The sequence below is a fragment of the Tursiops truncatus genome, chromosome 21 (genome assembly GCF_011762595.2).
Source record: "Tursiops truncatus isolate mTurTru1 chromosome 21, mTurTru1.mat.Y, whole genome shotgun sequence".
NCBI classification, from domain to species: domain Eukaryota; kingdom Metazoa; phylum Chordata; class Mammalia; order Artiodactyla; family Delphinidae; genus Tursiops; species Tursiops truncatus.
In genome coordinates this window covers 21,276,067-21,296,981 of record NC_047054.1, presented here as the reverse complement: position 1 = coordinate 21,296,981, position 20,915 = coordinate 21,276,067, and the positions used below count along the sequence as shown (strand labels likewise).

At 44.5% G+C, this 20,915-nt stretch overlaps 1 long non-coding RNA gene across 1 annotated transcript in view; it reads right to left on the bottom strand.

Moving 5' to 3' along the window:
• LOC109547676 (uncharacterized) overlaps positions 1–20,876 on the bottom strand; it is a 161,916-nt gene extending 141,040 nt beyond the window's left edge. The window contains exons 1-2 of the long non-coding RNA XR_012328868.1: positions 20,647–20,876; positions 12,852–12,959 (exon numbers count right to left, since the gene is read on the bottom strand). This is a non-coding gene — a long non-coding RNA (uncharacterized lncRNA). The remainder of the gene's footprint in view (positions 1–12,851; positions 12,960–20,646) is intronic.
• Between the last annotated feature and the right edge of the window lie 39 nt (positions 20,877–20,915).

Here is a 20,915-nt window from a genome sequence, read left to right as displayed (position 1 = left end):
CCACCCAGGGCAAGCCTGCCACGCAAGGCGCCCGTGCAGGAATGAAACTGACGGTGGTGTTTTCCTACCGCGAGACGCTGTTACAGAGGAAGAAACAGAAGTTAGAGTTTCACAGAGACCAGAGGTCAGAAGGCACTTCCTCAATTATGGGGTTGACTTGATTCATCTTCCCTGGAAACATCCAGGGTGGCAGTGGGCAGTAGGGGGAGGCAGGAACTTAAACAGGGGGAAGCGATGCAGAACCGATGACCAGTGAGTAACTGTTAGGGACTTCTGACCATCTGCACCCTTTGACTCAAAACTCGTCCCTTCTGCTCCTCTTTACTTTCTTGGCAATAGTCATTACTCACCCTTTAAGAGTCTAATCAGATAAACGCATCTGCCAGAAAGTATCCCTTGTGTCAAGGATAAATAGTCCTTCCCCATCCGCATCACCCAGTTTCCCATCACAGCGTGTGCAGGTACCCCCCTTGGGTGGATGAGCACCCCCTGAATCTCCCTTATGATGTCATTCCCCGCAGTGATTCATTCTCCCAGTCACTGCTTGGACATTTGCCCAGCAAACAAACTTAAAGACAAGTGAGAATGCTGCTAAAGGGGTGATGGGAAATTGTTGCTGAGTAGGACTTGCAAGGCTGAATGCAACCTATTCTGAAATCATCACTGTGGTCACCAATGTAGTCAGTCTAGGACTATAAGAGTCACAGAATGAAGACAGGGCTGTCTCTGTCTCTTGGAAGCAATAGAAAAATTATAACAAAATAAATCTCAGTGGGAAGAAGAGTGGTGTGCCTGAAATGCGTACATGTGAGTGTGTGTATTTGTGACATATGTGTGGATGCATATCTATGCCTACAGCGTATACATTGTTTAGTAAACATCAGCCACCCTAGACATGTTTCCTTTTGCTCTTAAGAGAAATGTTCTTGGCATGCCTCGACTGGCACTAATTCAAATGAGATAATCCCAGCAAAATCCCCTACCTTGTCACTCCCAAACCCAGAAAATGTTCCAAGTTTTAGAGTAATTATTTCTGTCCTTTTCTCAAAGGTGGTTAGGCCAAATTACTAATTCCCAAACTAATCAAAAACAAGATCTCTGAGAAGCCTGTTACACATGATATTGGCAATTTTAATAGATTCAGAAGGAGCCTACTCAAGAAAACATAAGGATGGCTAATTTCTGCTCAAACACGACAACCTGCGTCCCAGAGACTTAGCAAGACTGTTTGATGCCTCTAAGAAGTTTTAAAGTTTAATACAAAGAGACCAACTTCAAGATAGATTTGCAAGAACGTGGTTTCTGATTAAAAAGAACATTAGTCAAATTACTTGTGCAGTATTACTGTCAGATTTTCCCACATCATAGTTCAGAGGTCAGCAAACTTTTCCAAGCATGGGCCAGATAGTGAATATTTTCAGCTTTGCAGGTCTTACTCAATTCTGCCATTGTGGTGTGGAAGCAGACCTAGAAAATAGGTACCACTAAGACTCAGATATTAATTACAACGGTAACTGCAGCTGGGTTTCCAGGGCCCTTACCCCTTCACATTTTCGTAAGGTAGGTAGAATTGCTCCCCAGATAAGGAGACTGAGCAAACAGCTGATGATTGGCAGAACCTTAATTTGAAGGCGGTTCATTGGCTCCAGGGCCTTTACCATTAACCACTGGACTCTCCTGTCTCCACTCAGATGGCTGTTCTCCTTCTGCCACTGACTTGCTGTGTACATTAGTCAAGGTTCTCTGGAGAAACAAAACCAAGAGGATATGTGTGTGTATCTATTTATATCTATATCTATCTATAACTATTTAAAAATTTTAAGAAATTGGTTCATGGAATTGCGGACACTTGATAAGTCCAAAATCTGCAGGATAGGCTGACAGGCTGGAGACCCAACGAAGAATTGCAATTCAAGTCCCAAGGCAGTGGGCTGGCAGAATTCCCTCTTGTTCCAGAGCTCAAGTTTTTGTTCTATGCAGGCCTTCAACTGACTAGATGAGGCCCACTCCCATTATGGAAATAATCTGCTTTACTCAAATTCACCAATTTAAATGTTCATCTCCACCAAAAAACACTTTCGCAGAAACATCCAGAATAAGGTTGGACCAAATATCTGGGCACCCCATGGCCCAGCCAGTCGACACATAAAATTCACCTCTGCACTGTGTTTCTCTACAAAAACCCATTCCAGTTCCTGCCTGGTTTCCCCCGTCCTGACAGTCAAGTAGTGTCAAGTGAGTTGATTTTGAAAACAACTTTTGAGATTCTAACATCAAAGGTGCTATATAATTACCCAGGGTTTCTATTTCCTTCTTCTCCACTCCTTACCCCCTTTTCCTTGCTTCATCTTCTCCTCCCCCCTACCTTTTTCTGGGAAAAGAAAGATGTTAGAGAGAGAGAGAGCGAGAGAGAGAGCGAGAGAGAGAGCGAGAGAGAGAGAGAGAGAGAGAGAGAGAGAGAGAGAAGTTTCAACAGCCATAGCTTTGCAATGTGATACTGCAGCACGCTGCAGCACTGTGATGCCAGAGGCAGATGAATCTAAAAGACAAATTCCAGTTTCAGTGAATACACTAAGTAATAAATCAGAACTCACCTATCTTAGAACTTTGATGTCTTTATAAGCCCTTTTCTTCTTACTTCTCAGATAGGTAATTTTCAAAACGGAACAGTTTGAAGAACTAAAGTTCGGCTCCCAGTTTCCCATGAGTAAAGTTGAAAACCCATGCACATGCGATTATTTATATCACAGCCTTATTGCAAAGGGCGACTATTGGATCTCAGGCAGCTACAACCACTACCTTCTGAGTCCCCTCCTCGAGCAGAATATCTGCCTGTTCAGATACGGAGAAGAAGTGGCATTCTATTCTCCACGAGGAAAGTCGCAGGCCTGGAATGACAAGTACAGGAAGAAGGCTACCTATTGGAGGCATCTATGCTGAGTTCCCATGGCCAGCCTGCCCTAGTTGTCATCGTATTTCAGAATGAATACTTCAGTTGAAAAGGCGAAAGGCAAAAGATAATTCCTTAATATCAAATCAAACTAAAAGTACTGATTGCTAATTGCTACATGAGTAAGTTATGGGAAGTTGCTAAAAACCAAGGCTGACAACTTTCAAAAAAAAAAAAAAACCCTTTCAAAATGAATTTTTATTCAAAATCACAAAACCCAGAAAGAAATTAAATGTCCGTCAATTGATGACTGGGTAAACAAATGTGGTATATCCATATAATGGAATACTATTCAGCATTAAAAAAACATACTACTACATGGAACAACATGGAGGAATATCAAAAGCATTATGCTAAGTGAAAGAAGGCAGACTCAAAATGCGACATACTATACGATTCTACCAGTGTGATTTTCTGGAAAAGGCAACACTATAAGGACAGGAATTAGGTCAGCGATTGCCAGGGGCCAGAAATGGCAGGATGGCGTTGACACAAAGGGGCACGATGGGAACTTTGAAGGGGTGACAGAACTACTATATCTTGAAATGTTAAGAAAATCCCTCATAAGGAAGAGAAAATACATTTACAATACTGTACTGTATTTACCGATATTTCTAGGCTACACGGTTCATCTCCAAGTTTTTTCAAGTTGTTGCAAATCTCCAAAAATTCTTCCAATATATTTATAGAAAAAAGTCACATATAAGTAGACCAGTGTTGTTCCAACTTGTATCATTCAAGGTCAACCGTATACTCCTCACAATGGCTAAAACTTACCATGTCCACACGTGTTATGTGCTTTCCATATATTATTTCATTTACTATTAAAAACAGCCCTATGAGGAAGATACTGTTAGCACTCCCATTTTTCAGATAAGGATAGAGACCTACACAAGTTATTGAACTTGCTGAAGGGCACTCAGCGACTTAAGAGGGAAAGAGCTTATATTCAGACCCATGCTAGTGCATTGCCAGAGCTGGAGTTCCCACCCGCTAAGCAATACTCCTCATCCTTGTAAAGCCAAGTCATGTCTTTCAGAAGTAACAGGCTTCTCTAAACATTGCCTTCCATCTTTCAAAAATATGCAGGATATACGATTAGAGCCATGGGATTCTGTGAAAGGACTGTGGCATCACACAGGCCCAGATTCAAAGACTAGCACAGCAGCATTATGGTCATGTGAACTTGAATAAGTTGCCTGCTAGTCCCCCAACTCCATCAACTGTGAAACTGGAATAAAATGCTTACCTTGTAGAATTATTTTAGAGATTGAATGTGATATATGTATGAAAGCAACTCAGTAAAAGGTACTTTTTCTCCAAAGAATAATTCCCCCAAAGCCTAATTATTTGGTACTCTTAGTCATTGTAAATTGACATGAAAAAGCAACCAAACATTAGTTTTCAAAGTTTTAGAGGTTTTAGAATCCCTGAAATCCTCGTGTACTTATAGTCGAAATTCAATCCAAGATTGGTTGAATTCGCAGACGCGGAACCCGCAGATACAGAGAGCTGATGGTACTACCGGGTTTTATATAAGACACTTGAGATCTGTGGATTTTGGTATCCGTGGGGGTCCTGGAACCAATCCCCCATGAATAGTAAGGGGCGACTGTAATGAGTTGTGTACTGGTTGTGAAGGAGGGAACAAAATTAGTATCGCCTTGTGAGTGACCACTGCTGTTTTCAAGATAGACCTACTAGAACAAAACCATCAAGATTAATATTGGAAAAACCTTCCCCCTGCCCATTCCCCCCTCCCAATCCTGCCCTCGCATAAAATCTTTTCATCCATACGAAATCTGGAGTCTTACTTGTTTCAGGTGCTACATCTCTTGAAAGACATAAATGAATTGGAAACCATCACAGATTCAAAGAAGGCTGGAGTTATGAGCTGATTTGCGTCTCTTTAGTTTCACGTAATGCAGGCATCTCTTTCCATAGTATCTTGATTAACCACTGAACGCAAGTCCTTACATCTGACTAGTGTTAGGAGAGTGCCCACCAGTTACAATGCAATCCCTTCCATTTTTAAACTTACGGAGCTTCCCTATAATTTAACCTCACTAGTCCTAGCTTTCATATGAACAAAGTCCCACTTCCACATTACCTCCCAACCCGTAGAGATAAAAAGAGAATCCTGTTGCTCGCTCTCATCCTCTTTTCTGGGTGATACAGCTTCCAGCCTTTAAACTGTTCCTTATCAACAGTGTCCAGACTCTTGGCTCTGCTAGAACGTCAGCTCTGCCCAGGATGCCATCACCAAAGCTGCAATGAGTCTAAGATTGTACTGACTTTTTTTGGTAACACATCACCTTGCTGTTGGCTTAACCCTGAGCTTATGACGATAGAAACTGCATAAGGAAAAGATGAGGTCCCTGGCTCAGAAAAGTGGTGATGAGAACCGAGTACGCATGGTGGTTGGACCAGGGCAGCAAATGCTGACCTTATTAGTACCCTGAAGGTCAATCACGCTGCCTGTGGCAGGACAAGCCTGTGAGGTGTACAGTATATAAAATCCAGAAGGCCAGTGAGTTAATTCAGAATGAGCAATGACTGCTTCAGGAGCCAGATATGCTCAGATTCAGCACAATTTATTTCCCTTCTTTTACCCAAAGATACCATAAAATTTTCAGTCAAACACCTCCATGAAGTTTGTAGCTGCTCTAAAGACTGCAGAGTCTTAATCTATCAGCATGATAGCCCACTGAATCCCCTTCCTGCTACTTCATATTGAGATAACCAGCTTCCACAGTCATAATAGGTGTGTCCTTGTTTGTGTAGATGCAATAAAAGGGATCCAGGTGGGGAATAAACTTAGCAAGAGGACAGACTAAATATCTTCTTGACAAAGATTGACAGGGAAAAACCATTAAAGACTCTAAAATGCAGTGTATGGCTCTTGCTAGATGCAAAGCTCCCTCCTACAGAACAAGTCTAAATTGGGATATCTGGCCTTTGGTCTCTCACTGTCAAGGCAAGAGCAAGAGAGAAAACTCTAAAATGGTTAAGAACAATGAAAGGAGGCTTGGAGGTGGCATCAAGGGGACCAACAGAAATGGTAGAGTAGTTTGGAGTTTGGAGTGGATTGGATTAAGAGGGAAAGGACATGGTGGGGGGAGTTGGGGAAATGACCTAAGATGAACTTTGGAGAATGAACAGAATTTAGATTGGGGAGGGTGGTATGAAAGAACTCTATGGGTAGAACAATTAGAACCGATTAGAATAGAAAATATGGAAGGAAAAACTCATTGGTAGGGTAAACGCATTCCATCGATGATGACAGATTTAAGGGGACATGTCTAGGACGAACTTGTGTACTGAAACTTAGGGCAAGACCAAGAGAGATTTAAAAAAAAAACTTGCAGGGACTTCCCTGCTGGCGCAGTGGTTAAGAATCCGCCTGCCAATGCAGGGGACACGGGTTAGAGCCCTGGCCCAGGAAGATCCCTCATGCCGCAGAGTAACTAAGCCCGTGCGCCACAACTACTGAGCCTGTGCTCTAGAGTCCGAGTGCCACAACTACTGGGCCCATGTGCTGCAACTACTGAAGCCTGTGCGCCTAGAGCCTGCCACAAGAGAAGCCACCGCGATGAGAAGCCCGCGCACCGCAATGCTCGCCACAACTAGAGAAAGCCCGTGCGCAGCAACGAAGACCCAACGCAGCCAAAAATAAAATAATTTTTTTGTTTTTGCGGTACGCGGGCCTCTCAACCGTTGTGGCCTCTCCCGCTGTGGAGCAGAGGCTCCGGACACGCAGGCTTAGCGGCCATGGCCCACGGGTCCAGCCGCTCCGCGGCATGTGGGATCCTCCCACACCGGGGCACGAACCCGTGTCCCCTGCATCAGCAGGCGGACTTCCAACGACTGCGACACCAGGGAAGCCCTAAAATAATTTTTTTTTAATTTTTAAATAAATAAATTAATTAAAAAAAAGAAATCTTGAAGAAGTAGTGAAAGAATATGAACAGCTTCCGTGGAGCCCAAAGGGGACGTAGGATCACCTTTTGGAGATAGAAAATGAGAGCATTTGGAGAAAGTAAAATAAAGTATTACTTTGCAAAGTAGTTGGAAACCTTATTGAACTTGATAACCTTGAAAGATACAGACTAAATGTACATACATTCAAAAGTGTGAATACAAACTCACAGTTTATACACACATCATAGGTCATTAAGAGGAACTAGGGATGTGTCTGTATCCTGAACAGAGGGTTAGCATCACAAAGGGCAATAATGTCTTTTCTTAAAACACAATATCTTGGGACATCCCTGGTGGTCCAGTGGTTAAGACTCTGTGCTTCCAATGCAGTGGGTGTGGGTTCAATCTCTGGTTGGGGAAGTAAGATCCCACATGCTGCGTGGCCAAAAAAAAAAAACAAACATCTTTTCTAAAGTAACATAGGTTACTCTCCAATGACATGACCCAGTGTAGCCAGTCTTGAGTTAAATCTTAGACTGGGGATTCCACGACACACAGATGACATTTCTGAACAGAACCGTCTTCTGATGGCCTAGACCCCAAAAGACAGTCCCTTGCTCCTTAAAAGATGTCCAGTTTCCTTTGAAGTAGCTTGTGTGTCAGGAAGAACTGACCTTATTTTCTCTCTTGACTCTCTTGTACTTTCTGGTCTGTACATTTCTAGATATTCCTCCAGCCCTTGGAAATACTTAAATAATGGAATTTGGGATAAGCGTTGAGAAGATCCTTCTGTTTTACAGTAACTTTGGTTAAAATGAGAGTGCTATTAATACGCTGTTTTTAGGAGACAATTTATTGTCTATGTATTATATCACGTCAGAATATCTCAATTTTAGTCATTAGCTTGCTCTTTCTACACCACGGAGAGCCCGGGAGCTGTTGCTATGTATTACTAACAGCAAGTTTCAACGTCACTCCTGAGTTTCTATTCCACAGAAAAAAAATAGATCCAACTTTTTAAAATACTTGTTTTATAAAATGAGGGGTTTTGGTGAGGAGGAGATAGGTGTCTCTTACCAACATTTTGTTTAAAAAACATATCTAAATTCCATTAGAACCACAAAGCACAATTTTTATCATGATTCCTTTCTTCTAATAGAGAAACAGAACTAAACAACTTGGGGCCTTTGATATTGTGTTTAACTGGCAACACATTTAAATTTCTTACAAAAGCGTAAACTGAAAAATTGTGTGTGTGTGACAGGGGAGGGCAGTGAAGCAGACATTGGCATGAAGAACAGTGTCTGGTCGCCATGGCTTAGGGAAAAAGGAAATGCCCAAAAGGCTTCGAGGAGAAGCAAATTTGCCTTATACCTAGAGTAGCCAAAAGGAGGTTTGGTGTAAAAAATAAAAGGACAAGGCACTGCCTACCTTCAAGACCCTAATTTTGGCCAGGTGACTTAACTTGGTGTCTGCCCTGGGTGCAAAGTAAATTGTTTCTTTGCCTGGCGTTATGTCTCATTTCTGAACCTACAGGCTCAACACAATAGCATGGAAGAGGTTTAGGCAATGAAGCTCTGCAGACACCTCCAGCTTGGCCGCTTTTGGAGCTGCGAGGATAGTGGAGCTAATGACTCAGAACCGTGTGAACTCTCTCAGGGCTTCGTGTCTCCATGGTTTGCCCTGTGTTTGGCACAGATAATCAAGCATTGGCTGGAATAAACATTATGATAATATGGCAGGGAAGTCTCACATCCATCCTAGTGAGTGCCCTGACGGTGGGCTGGAGACAGAACACTCAGTTGGCAAGTGCTCTGATGTGGACTTTAACGGCTCTATAAATGATTAAGTTGGACATATTCCAAAGTAGAAAAATCATAGATAAAATTTAAGATTTTTTTCTTTTCTCTTTTCCTTTCTCTTTTTCTTTTTTGTCTGTCTCTGTGGGTCTTCATCTCATTTCTTTTCTCTCTTTCTTTCTTTCTTTTTCTTTCTTTCCTCCCTTCCTTCCATACTTCCTTCCTTCCTTCCATCCTTCCTTCCTTCCATCCTTGTTGACCTTACCTTTCCTCCTTTTCTTTCTTTTTCATTTTTTTCTCTTTACTATTGAGGAAGTACCATGGGGATCATTCATAATATTGAACTTTAAACCTGGAAGGGACCTCAGCGATTATTTTCTCAAATCCTTCCATTTGTGGTATAGTCAAGAGACCTGGAATAAGAAGGCCTGGATTTTAGTTTAAGTTTTACCACCTGTCAGGTGCATATCCTGGGTAAATACACAATCTTCTTGAAGCCCAGTTTTCTCATCTGTATCCTACAGCTGCTAGCTGGGGACAAGATCTAACTCTCCTGCCTCTCAGCCCGGTGTTCCCTGTGTTAACTCCACGATCCTATTGGCTCCTTCCTATTTGCCAGCCAGGTGCCTTCCCCGCAGACCCCTAAACCGTCTCCCTTGCATTGTCTGTGTTCCCTTCATACACATCCCTGTGATACCAGAGGACAGCAACTCATGCCAGAAAAGGCACTGGAGGAATTTAGTCTTCTAAGTTCACATCAATAAATCCCCTGATCCTCCAACAGTATGAAATTAAACCACAACAGAACAGATACCCCTTTCTCACATCCTGCTTCTGCCTCATGTCCCACCCTCCATGTCAAACCTTATCCTTGCAAACTCGGCAACAAAGTCCATTCAGAAGGAAGACTTCTTTGACTCCCTAGATGATGGAGTTCTCCTGCACTGTGACCTTACAAAGCACTGTCCGTTCAGAGCACCTGTCACAATTTGTCATCAAAAGTGCATGGTCCTGTTTGGCTCTCCCATTGCCTACCCCTCTCCCCTCCATTATACTGTCCAATTCAGAAGTCAGAAAGCATATCTGTTGGGCTCATTGCTGTTATCATCAGGGGCTTGCTTAGCGCCTAGTACAAGGTGTGTCCTCAAAAAAAAAAAAAAAAAAGCGCGCCAAATGAGTAAATGAATGGACTTAGCTTTCTGATGCATGCTCTAACAATGCCCATAGATTACTGAGAGTGCCTGCCAGGTGCTACAGGTTGATTGTTTGGGTCCCCCCCAAATTCATGTATTGAAACCCAACCCCCAAGGTGATAGTACCAGGAGACGGGGGGGTCTTTGGGGATGATTAGGTCATGAAGGTGGAGCCCTCATGAATGGGATTAGTGCCTTTATAGAAGAGACCCCAGAGAGCTCCCTCACCCCTTCCACCACGTGAGGACACTGCAAAAAGACAGCCTTCTATGACCCAGGAAGTGAGCTCTCACCAGACTCTGAATCTGCCAGTGTCTTGATCTCAAACTTCTCAGATTCCAGAACGCTGAGAAATGTTTTCTGCTTATAAGTCACTGGTCTCTGGTACTTTGTTATAGCAGCCTGAATGGGCTAAGACACCAGGTTCTGAACTAGGCATTTTACATAACTTAGCTTACTTAATTTTCAAAACAACCTCCCGAGGAAGGTATCACTAATTATGTTTTACAGACAAGGAAACTGAAGCCAGTGAAAATGCCAAGAAGGGACATCCAACTCAGCTTCCACAGTCAGGAAAGCTTTTCCAAAGGTGACAGTGATGACACCTCACTTAATTCCTTCCAAGTCCTGCTAAAACCAAACTTAAGTGATGACCTTATTTGGCGACTTAGCATTTCAATAGGGGGGGAGAGAGAGAGATAGACAGACCGAAAGATGAATTAATATCTCACAATATGATCACACAATTGATATTCATCAAGGCTCTATTAGCTATGGAACATATCAATAAATTTGAGAAACAACCACCTAGAATACATCTGGGCTAAGCTGGTTGAACATGGAAGGTACGAGGATTTTTTCTTTTGCTTCTCCCCCCTCCCCCAAGTATAGTCCCTTGGAAACCAAGGACTGTCCCCTTCTGGCTCTCTTAAGATACTGATTCCAAACTGTCAAGCACAGGTTTAGCTGAATTTCAGCCCCAAAGATGTGGATCTCTTTATTATCTCCTCTGTCATACAAGAGCATTGTAACGCCTGTTCTTTAATTGAATTACAAACAAAGCACCACTGTGCCCTGATAGGAAAAGTCACATTTATTTTCATCCTGGACACTTGCTCTGTGGGATCACGCCAGTGAATGCTGCTGTCATTCCCACTCAGACTTAGTCAGCTGAGTTGGAAGAGATTTTGTGTTTGTTTTATTTATTTTTTTTTAAGAAAAGAGATTAGTGAATACATGTCTGTTTGAAAGCAAATTCCTTTTTGAGCAAAACACCAGCTTGGAGCCCTGGTAATGAGTCCTCTCTCTCGTCATCTGGTGAGCCCTGACCTACGGGTGAGAGTATTAGATAGTAAAAGGTTTATTTAAAGGAGAATCAGAGATAAAACTCTACAATTCCCTCATCTCACAAATGCACAGTTTTCTTTTCCTTTTATGCTCTTGTGTTACATCTTTTGGGAAGCTGTTTTCTCATTCAAACCACCCCTACTGGGCAGGCATGTCTGGAAGAGCTGCAGGTGTCCCCTGGCCAATGCTCACAAAGACTACTTGTTAATCAGCCCTGTCACGTGTCTTCTGACCCCCTTCCTACCCTGCTCTCTCCACATCTTTCCCAGCCAACCACCATTGCTACTTCTGAAAGGGAAAAAACAGAACGGCCAGTCAAAAGAGCTATTATCATAAAGATTCCTTAACAAGGCCTGGGGCTTTCCAGTAAATCAGCTCAAGCTTTTGCTCTGCTCTCTCTTCTAGCTATGATGCCCCCCTTTCCCCATTCACTGGTCACTGCAAAGCTTGTTGAATCGGTTACATTCTGTGGTCACTGGATACTCCACCAAGTGTCCCTCCAGGAGCCTCTCGGCCACAATTATTATTATATGTCAGCACCAATCAGGAGTGCGCTGATCATTCCGACTCCACAAAGTGCCGCACTGGTGACACTGCATGCGACGCTATCTGGGAGTTTTATACAGAGGCTCTGGAAGACCAAATTAATCGTGGTTTTTTCCCTCCAATCTTCTACACTTGATTATTAACTGGTCTGCCTAGGCAAGTCCTCCCCCTACTACTTGACAGAGATGCAAAATGAGAATGCTAATTCTGTGACATTATGACTTGGGAAGAGGTAATTTACTAATAAGAGTCAGTGTTTGTAGAAGGTGCAGGGGTTGGCATAGATAGATACTCTGTGTCAATTATGTACCGTGGACCTGAAATTGAAGGAGGCTACAGGGTACCTGCAGGTCCTACAGGGGAGGTTTATTTGCTCCCCCATGTCACCCCACCCCACCCCACCCCATGCAGAAACCAAGCAACATACGTCTCTGGACTGAGTGCACGCACTCAGAAACCTGAAAGGAGGAAGCAAGTTAAAGTCTTTTTTTTGGTTTCACCATGTGGTGTACCGCAGAGAGAAATAAGACCTCTCTCCAGCGTCCCTTGTGCTGTATTAAAATGGGATTTTACTCCTGCAAAGGGCCAAGGCTGTTTATTGGTAAAATGCTCTGTGTCCAAAAATTGTCTTAAGATCCTTTTGTGGTATATTTTCTATGAAAAGCTAAGAAGGGCTTCCCCTGGTGGCGCAGTGGTTGAGAGTCCACCTGCCAATGCAGGGGACACGGGTTCGTGCCCCGGTCCAGGAAGATCCCACATGCCCCGGAGCGGCAGGGCCCGTGAGCCATGGCCGCTGAGCCTGTGTGTCTGGAGCCTGTGCTCCGCAGCGGGAGAGCCCACAACAGTGAGAGGCCCACGTACCGCAAAAAAAAAAAATTTTAAAAAAGAGAAGCTAAGGAAAAAAAAAAAGAAGAAGGGAAAGAGAAAAGGCCACCTCACTTCAAGGGTGACTAACCAAAGGAAACAGTTTTTCAAGAGGTTTAGACAACTTTACAACAGATGGCAAATGACATGTTTCTTTTTAGATAAATAGAAACCTTTTATTCTACCACTGAAAAAATCCTCAGGAAAACTTGATTTAGAGCACCGGCTTACCTTTGTAAGTGAAAACCTCTAAGATATGGTCCATGGAATGACATCCTTATGGCTGGGTTTGGGCAACTGATAACTGGGTCTCAGAGGTAAGGTTACACAGAAGGTTTCCTGTCAAAGTCAACAACAACACAGAGGTCAGGACACTCGGGAAGCCTACTGACCTAGTAAAACCGAAACCGAAGCTGCCTTGGGAAAGACGAGGGGGGAAGCAACTGTTCAACCACAGTAAAGCATGTGATGTTTTCTCAACCCTGACCTGATTTATCAGGCAGCAATCAGCCTGGAGTTTCTGTGATGTTAGAGAATCATGGATCCATCTATCTGCTACAGGAGTTTAAACCCGATGGCCTTCTGAATGACTAAGGCTCACTGACCTAAAGATACGTGAGATTTCTCAGACCTGCTTCATCTTTCACACTCAGGCAGTTCTCTCACAGAGACACGGGTGATCTCTCTCTCTAATTGTGATAAAATATATGTAACATAAAATTTACCGTTATAACTTTTTTTAAGTGTGCGATGCCATGGCATTAAGGACATTCACATTGTTGTACAGCCATCACCACCATCCACCTCCAGAACTTCATCTTCCCAAACTGAAACTGTATCCATTAAACAATAATTCCCCACTCCCCCCTCCCAAAAGCCCTGGCAACCACCATTCTCCTTTCTGTCCCCATGACTTTGACTACTCTAGGTACTTAGGTGAAATCAAACAGCAATTGTCCTCTTGGCTGACTTCATTTGGCCTAATGCCCTCGAGGTTTATCTGTGTTGTAGCATGTGTCAAAATTTCCTTCCTTTTTAAGGCTGAATACTATTCCATCTTTCTCTTTTTATAAACAACTTTATTGAGGTATAATTTATATACGATAAAGTGCAACAATTTTTAGCGTGCTACTCAATAATTTTTAGTAAACTGGTCAAGTTGTTCAATCATCATCACAATCTGGTTTTAGAACATTTTCATCATCTCAATAAGATCCCCCCCATGGCCATTTACAGTTCATCCTCACTCTCCAACCCCTTTCCCACCTCCAGCCCTAGGCAACAACTGATCTACTTTCTGTCTCTGAAAAGTTGCCTTTTTTGGATATTTCTTTTTTTTTTTCTTTTTTTTCTTTTAGGCTGCATTGGGTCTTTGTTGCTGCACACAGGCTTTCTCTAGTTGCGGCGAGCAGGGGCCACTCCTCGTTGCGGTGTGCAGGCTTCTCATTGCAGTGGCTTCTCTTGTTGCGGAGCATGGGCTCTAGGCATGCAGGCTTCAGTAGCTGTGACACGTGGGCTCAGTAGTTGTGTCTCGCAGGCTCTACAGCGCAGGCTCAGTAGTTGCAGCGCACGGGCTTAGCTGCTCCGCGGCACGTGGGATCTTCCCAGACTAGGGCTCAAACCCGTGTCCCCTGCATTGGCAGGTGGATGCTTAACCACTGTGCGACCAAGGAAGCCCCTGGATATTTCACAGAAATGGAATCGTACATTAAGTTGTCTTTTGAGTCTGGCTTCTTTCACTTGGTACTTAGCATGTTTCTGAGGTCCATCTGTGTTGCCACAGGTATCACTATTTCATTCTTTTTTATTACTGAATAGTATTACATTATACAGATATATCACATATTGCTTATCCATTGACCAGTTGATGGACATCTGGGTTGTTTCCCTGTTTAACTATTATGAATAATGTTGTATGAACATTGGTATGCAAGTTGTTGTGTGGACATATTTTCATTTCTCTTGGGTAGATATCTGAGGGTGGAATTACTGGGCCATACGACAAGTTTACAGTTAACTTTTTAAGAAACTGTCAGACTGTCTTCCAATGTGGCTGCGCCATCAGGAGGTCTGCTTGAGGGTAAGTAAACACATCTTTCAAATGGGTTTGTTTTTCCTTTGTGACCTTCCCAGTGTAAAATGTTCTGCTGCTTTTCAACTCTGACCCCAGCTCAGTCAGAAAGCCAAGCAGTGGGCGTGATGAATTAATTCTTCAAATAGTTCTCATTTTCACATCCTTAACTCACAGCTGAGTTCACGTTAAAATCAAACAACCTTGAAAGCTCAGAAGAAGTATTATGAAATGTTCTATGAGACCTTGGGCAAGTCACATTGGTCATCTAGGGCCTCAGGGCCCCCATTTGTCAGTGAAGGATTAGGCCAAGATGACTTCTAAGGTCCATTAAGGGCATCTCTGGATGTGTCTGTGGACCCAGAACAATCCCTTGATGGGCTTCGAGATACTTAATGCACACTGCCTGGGTGTGGAGGTAAAGAGTTTCTCAACCATGCAAATACAAACTCAATTAAGGAACTGGGACTTTCCCCTAACCATGGACCTTAAAACTGGAGAAAGAGGGAGCTACAGATGAAAGAATGACCTTTTTCTTCCTCGGGCAGGTTGAATGAAGGGACACTCTGACTTTCTTATTCTAGTGAACTGTCTGGCATTACATTCATGGTGGGCATTAATTAACATGCCTCTGTAGGTCATGTTCTTGATTTTTGAAAAATATCGATCATCTGTCTAGAAGCTGTAGTGTATATCACTCATTGGAACATTTTTATTTTAGGAACTATATTAGTTTCCTAGGGCTGCTCTAACAAAGTACAGTCGTCCCTAGGTATCCGTGGGGGATTGGTTCCAGGAGTGCCCCGCATACTCAAATCCACAGATGCTCCAGTCCCTTATATAAAATGAGGTAGTTCAAGGAATACAGTCAGCCTCCTGTATCCTTGGGTTTCATATCCTTGGAGTCAACCAGCTGTGGATCTGAAGCCTTAGAAACAGAGGGCTGGCCATACCAAAAACTGGGTGGCTCAAAACAACAGCAATTTATTGTCTCACAGTGCTGGAGGCTAGAGGTCCCAAATCAAGGTGTCACAGGGGCCAAGCTCTCTTTGACAGCTTCAGGGAAGAATCCTTCCTTGTGTCTTTCAGCTCCTGGGGCGCATTGGCAATCCTCGGCCTTCCTTGGCTAGTAAATGCATCACTTTACCCACATGGCCTTTCTCTCGTTGTGTCTTTACACTGTCCTCCCTCTGTGTGTCTGTCTCTGGGTCAAAATTTCCCCCTTTTATAAGGACACCAGTCATACTGGGTTAGGACCCACCTTAATGACCTTATTTAGACTTGGTTACATCTGTAAAGACCCTACTTCCAAATAAGGTCACATCTGACCTTATTGGGGATACTGGGGGTTAAGACTTCAATATATCTTTTTGGGGGGAGGGGTGGTAGGGGAACACAAGTCAATCCATAACAGTAACATTTTGGAAAAAAATGAGGTTTGCAATAAGGTATCTGTCACTGAATACACATCTCACTGTAATTATATTATAAAAGGGGAGAAAAGTGTTTTCCTTCTTCAACACCTGACATCTGAGTTCTACGGCGCTTGGGCACAAAGAAACGTCGTAACAATCCTGAACCCTAGGCTTTCAGTCCCATGTGGGTTGAGATTCTGACATCTGCAGTTATTTAAATAATAGCTTTCAGTTTGGAGGGGGGAATCTATTCAGTGCTTGGGATAAAATAATGTAAATTATTTAACATGGCTTATCCTGGGTAGCACTGCCTGGGACTAAAGACAGGGAAGAACGGGATGTTGGGAATGGTTTAAAAAAAACAAAGTTGGGACACAAGGATGTGATGCCATAACCACAGGACCAGGATTAACTGATCAGATTGAGTTTCCACACCTTCGAGAAGGAAGAGAGAATTGAGGGTTGGCAACTTAAAGAGCTCATTATCACTTGGAAGGAAAAAGAAAGAGGAGTGGGGCCGCGTACGCCTAGGAACCTTTACTGGCTGGCTGAGAATACCATCTTCTCGCAGGACAGAGGGAACCCAGAAGGGCTCCTCACAGCAAACTTTCAGAAGACCTTTTTCCTTCTCTCCTTACCCTGGCAATCCCCTCCATGATGGCTCTGGGACTCCAGATGCCACCAAGGCAGCCCGGCACACACCCATGGCTTCCAGGAGTTTCATCCTCTCTCACCTGCCGTCACCCTCCTCCCCTTGCTAAATCCGCCCTTTTCCCGACTTGCATCCCTGTCAAGCCGGCCTTTCCCATCCCATCTGTGCTCCCATTTGATCTACTTCTTCCATGGGGTCTGCTGGAAACACCTGCTGATATAAGCAAAGTAACTAAGAGTTTAAGCTGGTCTTGAACACACCCCACCTCATGCAATTAGCAGAAACCTGGAATTCCCTTGACAATGCTTCCTCCATCCTCTCCAAGAGACCTCTCTTCACACTGCTCCGGATTACACAAGGTCTGGAAGAGAGCGCCTCTGTTTCATGCATGGCCTTCTAGATCACCAGGCCTCTCTTCGCCTCATCTTTGCTCCTTCCTCACCCACCCCTCCAAGCTCTTTCATTTTTCCTCTGGCTCCTGACACCACTCTGGCAGGAGAACTTCATTCACCAGATGGCTCCATACACTTCAGACTCCAGAGACCACAAGCGAAATCCTCTGACTTCCTTATTTGTACTAATGACATCATCTTTCTACCAGTCTCTTGAAGCGAAAGTTCTGTTGGTTATCTTTGATTCCCTCCTCTCCCTCAGCAACAGCACTGACCTCAGAGTCCCTGTGCAGTTTAAGTGAAAGCACATAGAGCATGTAGCACACAGGGCCTGACACAGAGGAAGCACCCCATCCTGTAAGCCATGAGTAGTTAAGATCTCACTGCTCACAGTGATCAGGAAGCATCCAGTTCCCACATCTCCCTCTTGATGCCTTTCAAAGCCCTCCCTCCAACATCCATCCTTTCCATTGCCCCTGCTTATGTCCCTTATCAAGCCCTGACCTCCCATCTGGACCAGGGTTAGAAACTCTAAGCCAGTCTCCTTGTCTCCAATTTCTTCTCCCACTTCCTAATCCACCTGAGATATAAGATCCAGACAGAGCAAATGAAAAACTAACTTGGAGAGCATCGTCCAGCTGATGAGAAATGTCAATCCTCTCCCGTTGGCTCACTTAGAAAGCAAGCCTTTCCTGCCCAGTGCCCCACGCCATTTCCAGGCTTGTCTCCAATAATCATGCTCCAGCCAGACTGGATAAGAAATCTCTCAAAAAGTCTTCTGCCTCGCCCACGTCCATTCCTTTGCGGATACCACTCTCTCCGTCTGGAAAGTCCCCACTGTCCACAAATTATAATCCTTCTCATCCTACAAAGCCCCTTCCTCCCTGAAACCACTTCTTGCGGTTTTATCTTTTCCTCCTTTGAATCCTCACTGCTCCTAGCTTATCTTCCTCTCATAGAGCTTTTATTCTGTCTTTTTTTCATCTTTCTTTTTCCCCCTATATTCCCTCATCCTGTGCTTCATAAGGAGAAGGCACTCGAGAAATGTTTGTTGACTAAAATTGAACACCTCTCTATCATTTGAGGTCTCTTCTCCAGCTAGGGAGATACAGGCTTGGATTATTTTGGTCCAATCTTCATGCTAACTCCTCAAGTACCCCAGCTAGCATTATTTTCTCTGTATAATTTAATCCTACCTTTTTGCCTTTCTAATTCCAAATTACTTTACCCTTATTTACCTCAAAGCACCACCTGCCCCAGACTTTGTCTTAATTTCCCCAAATTTAACTGCTCTCTTGTACAGAATGGTGCTCCAGGACTAAAACCCTGAAGGGAATCACTCTTCTTCGAGGTCTGCTCTGTATCTGGGAAGCCAAGCCCTGCAGTTAAAAATGTCGTGAAAATGAACTGATAAGCGGGTAGACGCAGAATGCTGTGTATACACTAATTGCACTGCATTGCAGGGTGAATTTTGGAAGTTCAAGCAAGAATTTTTTATTAAAATGCATGAGCTTACTGTAGCTTCACTGAGGAGATAACATACTTAACAGTCACTGGTGGAGCACTGCATAAGATAATGGGTATTTTGTGTGGATCTAAGCAACTCTTTTGACGTATTTTTTTATTCTTTTCATTAGGCAAGATGAAGCCAGTTTTAAGGCCATGTCGCTTGCATTAAAAGATGCACTTTATATGTCAGCAACTACAGTATAATGCATTTACTTCGTGTGAGCGCAGCAAAACGCTTGAAAACAGTTTATTTTGCAAGACTGAATTAACCATTCAATTGCTGAACCATGCCACAGAACCGCCAATCTTATACTATAGCCTTTGCTTCTTATAATTACGTTCTTTAGCCTGTTAATATATTAAAGACAAATTAAGTAAAGAGAAGGAACAATGTGGGAACGCGAGTGCCTCCTGTATGCTCCATTCCGCGGGGTGGGTGTCCCCACCAGGCTTTACAGAGGAAGAACGGAGATATCCCACCTGAATCATGGGAACTAGGAACTTGTCAAACACCCGGGTTTGCCCTCTTCGGTTGTAACTGAATTGCATGCACCTCCTGATGTCATTTTTGGATTTCTCCAGCGACAACCACTTTGTCCCTACCTGCTTATCAACACCTTCCCCTCCTGGTCTCTCTGTAAATGAGTGGGATTGACCCTTCAGTTTTGTTGGATGATGATGGAGCCTAAACGGAGTTTTCCTTCCATGTTTGTTCAAATGGTTTCCCTTCACTTCGAGAAGAAAGAAAAATAGAGCTGGACAACCAGTACTAGCGGAGGGCAGAGTGGCAGAGTGGAACTGCCCATCAGAGGAGTCAGACAGCTCTTGGTTCCAACCCCAGGACCACGACTTTTCAGCTGATGGGCCCTGGCAAATGACGTGACCCCCTGCGCCCTGGTCTTCTTCTCTGTGAAATGGGGATGATGTCCCTCGCATGGGGTTGTTTGGCACAGGGTAGGTATTTAACGTACTTTCCTCCCTCTAAACCTTCTCCCCAGTTCTACTCATACTCAGGAGAAATCAGTGACATTGGAGCACAGCAAGTATTTTTTTAAATATCCTTTCTAACTTTCTCTTTTTCTCACACAGAAACCAAACCTCAAATACATGTCTTCTCCCCACCCTCATCCCACCCCCCATTCCTGCTCCGTCACCGGCGGATCGCTAAGAGAACGCAGGAATCTCAAGGAGAACCAGCTTTCCTGCTCTGAGCTGGGTGGAGACTCACAGGCGCATCGTGGTGGGCTGCCTGGCGGAGGACTCCCGCTGGAGTTACTATACACTGCCTCTCTGCGAAGGAGGAAGGAGCAGAGAGAAAGCCACAAGTGTTTTTCTGGGGTCTTCGCGAATTCCCCCCAACCAGGCCAGCGCCAGGTGGTGACCTTGGTGCGAGCTCCTTGAGGAAACACCCAGGTCAAGGTGCAAGCTTGTTGCAGGCAGCAGGAGAAAGGGAGGGCACTGACTGGGTCGTAGGCTGTCATACTCTCGGTTAAAAGATTTTTAGCCGGAGGACTATCTCGAACTCATTCTATCTCAGTGAATGAGTCACTTACTGGAAACGGTGTAAACACAGGTGTAATACTGGCCTCCGAAAGCCCTCACTTTCCCAGTGTGGAGGAAGACCAGCTCTTTCCACTCTAACCGTTGTATTCCTCTTTCAGAAAACTAAAGTTCAAGGGGGTTAAGCCATTTGCCTGAGGCCTCAGTCGAGGGACTGAGCAGGACCCAGAATCCGCTGTCAGGACTCCCAGTCCGGCTGGGTCGTGCGTCAGCCTCCTCCTACCTGCAAAAGTCATGACAATCTCGGCGCCCACGCAGCTTTCGGAACGCGTCTCGGTCCTGACCTCATCATTCCCTTCCGGACCCCTCGCTTTCCTTCCCCACCCGCCCGCCCCTCCAGCTCTGGGGCTGTACACTCCACGCCTCTCTGGTCCTCTCAGGGTCTCTCAGAGCAGGCAGGATGAAGGGACGCAAGACAACTACATACCTATGCGCACATCATGGGAAAAGGAAGGCTTTAGACAACCGAAACTCGCCCCTGCAGAACCCCTCGGGCCCTCCTTGGAGAGGGGTGGCAAAGGGCGCTCGCTCGGGGGTCGGACGCCTCCAAGTCTCGGGCTGGGGGCGGAGCCTCCGTCGGGAGCGTGAGGGAGGGGCGGGGCGTGGATCTCCGGGAGGAATCAGGGGCCAGGGAGCGCGCCCGCCGGCGGGGGGCGCGGGGCGGCGGCAGGGACTCCGGAGGTGCGGCTGAGGCTG